Source organism: Dermochelys coriacea, chromosome 9, assembly GCF_009764565.3.
Source record: "Dermochelys coriacea isolate rDerCor1 chromosome 9, rDerCor1.pri.v4, whole genome shotgun sequence".
NCBI lineage: Eukaryota > Metazoa > Chordata > Testudines > Dermochelyidae > Dermochelys > Dermochelys coriacea.
The window spans coordinates 59,042,951-59,048,163 of record NC_050076.1 but is presented as its reverse complement, the minus strand read 5'-3'; the positions used below and the strand labels follow the sequence as shown (position 1 = coordinate 59,048,163).

General features: G+C 51.4%; 1 pseudogene; it reads left to right on the top strand.

Moving 5' to 3' along the window:
- The first annotated feature begins 2,335 nt into the window (after positions 1 to 2,335).
- On the top strand, positions 2,336 to 4,642 carry LOC119861743 (annotated as a pseudogene).
- Positions 4,643 to 5,213: the final 571 nt, after the last annotated feature.

Below are 5,213 nucleotides of genomic sequence, written 5' to 3'. Positions count from 1 at the left end.
TGTAATTTCAGCTGGAGCTGACTTGACACTTGGCAGGGTGGGGTTGGACTCTTGAGTTCCCCACTTCCGCAGTCTGTGACAGCAGCTGGTGAGCCAGCATGCCCTAGGATTCACCACTCTGTCCAGCAGCCACAGATAAGCACATTCCTGGAAAGTTTCTGCTAAAACACTCAGCAATGAAATAGCAAACACTGGCAAGGCTGTTGTCATCCATCTTCTGTGTCAACACCCCATTGGGATGAATGGGGCATTCCCTACACTGCAGAGCTAAGGGGCAGCTGTCTGGCTGCAGGCTCAGGGAGACGTCACACACTGGTTCACAGCTAGCTCCTGTTTTGAAGATTTTCCTCATAACCCTAAGGGTCAGAAATTTACTTTTAAATTAAAGCTCACACTCCATTGAGTACAATTCATGGGCAGTGGAATTTCACAGCCATGGAATCTCAGAATATATAGGCCCCTCCCCATACACATGCATACAGACAGGCTCACAGGTTTATAAGCATGTTTACATCTGCAATGCATGTACATTTACACACATCTGAACACACACCAACTCTATAAGAGCATGTGCAGATACACACCAACCTGTACACTCTCCTGTATGCATTCCTTTGCACATGCTCCCTTTCAGAGGATGGATAATCCTCTGTGCATTGCAACCCTTAGCAAGTGAGCTCAGTTTTATTTTCCCACCCAAGGGTTCACATGTCCAGGTCTGAACAGTATCTGAGAGCAGAGACCCTCTGAAAAATTCTCTGGCATACTGCAGCTGTCAGCCCTGAGGACTCATCACACAGCATGAGCCCAACCAGCACTGCCAACCTTGGTGATCTGAGAAAGAGAGACAGACAGATTGATGCATGAATAGCAAGCAGTAAACTCAGTGCTATACATTGTCCTTTCGTGTAGCTTCCTTTGCGCTGTTCATTCCCTCTGGGGCACCTTGCACTGGCCACTGTCAGAGAGTTTTGTAATGAAAAGGTTTGATGTTTAGGGTGCTGCACAAAGGGCTGGGCTTTAGATTCCCCCTTGATAAAACAGGGATAACAACCCTTCCATTCTCTCACCCTTTGTCTGTCTGACCTAGGTAGACTGCAGATGCTCTGGGGCAGAGATTCTCTCACCCTGTGTTTGCACAGTGCTTAGTGCAGTGAGTCCCATGATAGCTGGGGCTTCTAGCCATTACTAGCATGCAAATAATAAATGCTGTCTTGCACTCACAATCACCAGCTGAGGAATGCAAGTTGAGCGGTGGGAGGGATAACAATGCTCACAGCTAACCAATCTGTGCAATCTGAACGCAAACACTGCAATACCTGCTTGATCTGCTGCTCTCTTTGATAGTGCCTCTTAGTCCCAGTGATGTGCTCCTTTATCTTCATCCTCACCGGGAGCACCACTGGGCGTTCGGAGAGGAGTGGGCCCACAGAAATTAAATGAGAGATGCCGCAGAGAGGAGAATAGAGAATAACGATACGGAGTTGTGATTTCCAAGGTGAGGGGAGGAGAATGGTACTGGAGTTTAGCAGCTCTGGGATTGTGGCACTGTTAAACTCTAGAGGTCTTAACCCAGCCTCCCGCAGCGAGGCGGTCTCACATCTATTAATAAGGTCTTAGTCTACATCATGAATTCATAGGCACTGAACTGATGGGGCTCTATGTAGGACCATCATGTAAGCTGTCCCCAATTTATGAGCCTCAAAAAGATGCTGCTCTCTCACTGGTTGCTTCTGCCTGAGATGCTTGGGATATGCATCGTTTCTGCTGAGTAAATCATACCTCCAAAATAAGAACAAAGGACTTGCCAGGGTGGATCGGACCTCGAGTCTGGTATCCCATCTGGGACAGCAGCCTGCGCTATAGAGCAAGAGGGATCAGAAGGCCCCCTTTGTCACCCAGAGGCAGGACTCAGAATACCCAGAAGGGGCCAATCTGCTGAGGAGGACAGGGCCTTCCCCACAGGCACTTCATTGTAACCATAATCCAGTGAGCAGTGTGGTGTGTGGCTCGCTCTGGGGGAGATGGTGTGAATGTGTCACAGAAGCTGCATGCAGGGGCTGGCTCTTTAGCTAAAGCTGTATGGACTTGTGCTTCTGGCCCTACAGGTCCTTGGCCCAGTGCCTAGTGTGCTGGCTTTGACAGTGACATTCAGTTTCTAATGCCACAGTGCACCCAGACACCACAGTGCACCCAGACACCACAGTGATGGGCATTTAAATATGAGGAATAAATAACTATACACCCCTCATCCGGTAAGTGAATGAACAACTAATAAGTATGTGGATTCAAACAACCGCACATTCCCTTGTCTTTCCAGACCCCTGGAATGCAGATGATGGGCTCCTGGAGCACTCCTTTTCCTGCCACTGAGTTCACACAGCCTTAGACAAATAGCTCCATTTGTGAAATCCAAGATGGCTTCCTTGCAGTGACCCTCCCTGTGATGTACTCCCTCATCTTCATCATCAGCCTACTCAGCAACATGCTGGCCCTCTGGGTGTTCTGGTGCCACATGCAGAGAAAGACCTCCATCACAGTGTACATGAGGAACCTAGCTTTGTCGGACCTCCTATTCTCCCTCTGCCTTCCCTTCCGAGTGGCCTATCAAAACCAGAGCAGCCCTTTGATCCTCTGCACGGTAGTTGGTGCTTTTTTCTACCTCAACATGTATGTCAGCATCATGTTCCTCAGCCTGATCAGCCTGGACCGCTACCTGAAGATCATTCGACCTCTCCAGCAGTTTAAAATCCACACCCTGCCTTGCAGCACAGTAGCTGCGAGGGTGGTTTGGCTGGCCTATGCCATTTTCATGCTGCCTTTCTTTTTCAAGACTAGAGAAAAGGGGCCTTGTGCCGACAACTGCTTCCACTGCAGTAGCAAACGTCCACTGGGGGCAGCCCTCAACATGGTCGCTGTGGCCACCTTCTTCATTCACCTGCCTCTCTTCCTCTATTTTTATGGCAAGATATCTGCCAAGCTCCACAATATCTCCTCAGGGAAAGCTCAGCAGCAGAGCAGAAGGACAAGCAGCAGGTCCATCACAAAGACCTTTGTGGTCCTGGTCATCTTCACTGTGTGCTTTGCCCCCATCACTTTGTCCACGTGCCATATGTAAGGGGACTGTTGCCCCCTTACTAACATTCAGTGGGGGTGTTTTAGTTGCTAGCTCCCAGTACTAAAAAGGGGGAAGGGTCGATGGGGAATCAGGACCTGAGACTGATAGACCCCAGGAACAATGGGGAGAGGCCAATGCTCCCCGTTAGCCTGAATGACAGGGCAGGCAGGCTAATCAGAGTCAGGAGGCCAGGGAGGTCCTGTCCTGCATGTGAGCTGGAATTGCCTGGGTCAGACAGAATGGGGTTGTGCTAAGGAGAAAGCAGGGGCCCAAGCTGAGCTGGGGAGCAGAGCTGTGCCAGACCCAGAGAGAGCAGACCTTGTCCTGGGACCAGAGCTGCAGCAATCAGAGCCAGAGGGGCCAGAAAATCAGCCCAGGAAGCAGATCAGTGCTGGGAGCAGAGTCACAGAAGCAGCCTGCAGAGCAGACCTGTCCTGGGAGCAGAGCTGTAGCAACCAGAGCCAGAGGGGCCAAAGAAGCAGCCCAGGGAGCTGGAGGCAGAGTAGCAGCAGCAGTGCAGAGACAGAGTGGTGGAGCTGGGGCTGGAGCAGTCTGGACCTGGGTGCGGTGAGCAGCTTGGGAGAGTGAGGGGGACCCTGGGCAGCAGGCCCAGCACAGGGAGATGCCTCAGCCAAGAGGCTCTGCAGGCCAGGCATGGATCGTAACCCCGACAGGACGGGGGTGACACTGGGAAGAAGGGTACTACCACTTAGAGCCTGAGGGTGTGTGGCCACCACCAGAGCAAGTGTCCAACCCACAGCATCCCTACAGCACAGCCAGGGCCTGAGCAGAAGGCCTGGGACTTACAAGGAACAGACTGTGAACTGCCCGGACATCCCAGAGACACTGTTTGTGATGTTCCCTGCCAGAGAGCGGGTTGATGTGTTTCCTTTAACCTTTCCCATTTTTCCTTATTCTTTTTAAAATTAATCATTGATTAAATAACTTGCATTTGCTTTAACTTGTATGTACTGGTCAGTGGGTCAGAGAAGTGCCCAGTGCAGAGAGAGTAGTCCGGAATGGGGACACCCTGTCCTAGGTGACCACAGGAGGGTTGGGAGTTGAGCCCCCCAAGAATCCTGGGCCCAGCCTTGTTGGGGTTACGAGGACTCTGCCAGACAGGAAAATGGAAGGGGAGTCCTCAAGGGCAGGGAGGCCACTGGGTAAAGGAAGTGGGAGCGAGGACTCAGAACCTTTCACTAGCCCACTTTACCGGGGTAGTGCAGAAGCCAGGAAAGTTCCCCACAATAGCGGGACTATTCCCCCGCTTACACATACATCCTGGCTCAGCTGGATGTCATCTCCAGCACACAGTGGAAGCAGGCTCTCCACCTCACCAACAAGCTTGTTCTCTGCATCTCAGCCCCCAACAGCTGCCTGGACCCCATGATTTTCTTCTTCTTGTCCAGCAGCTTCAGGAAAGCAGTGCTATGCACCATCCAAGGCAAACTGAAGAGAGCTTTTCTGAGGAACCAGGGGGCTCTAAACCACAGTAAATCCATCACAGAACCAGGGAAGGATTAAAGAATTTTGGGGCCCTGTGCACTAGGAAGCTTGGCCCACCCACATCTTCCTTAAACTAGACAGAGAACACGATCTGCAGTCTGTAAATATGCGAACAGCTCCCCTTACCATTACTTAAAATAAAAACAAAACACACACAAACCAACCCAAAGCTTAGCTCAGCCAGCCCAGAGCAGCGATCCACACTAACTGGGGGCTTGCTCCTTAAGGGCTGGAGGTGTGTGGTCAGCCAGCCCTGATTACTGAAGGAACTGCTGCAGCCCACCTGTGTGGTAGAGACGTCAGGGAAAACTCTGACCAGGAGGCGGAACTCCAGTCAGGTAAAGCCTGGGAGTGACTGGTGACTTGGTGTCCAGCTCCTGGGAGGAGGGCTGGGGACTTCCTACCCTAGGGAAGAGAGAGATTGCATGCGGGTTGGGGCCTGGAGACTTTGAATTGGGCCCCAGCTCTGAGGACTCCCTACCAAGGGGGTGGGGGTAAGAGACTGAACTGTCATTGGGATCAGGAGGGTTAGTTTGTGTAAAGACTAAATAAACTGGATCCCAGAAGGGGAGTGCTTTAATCACCTTTT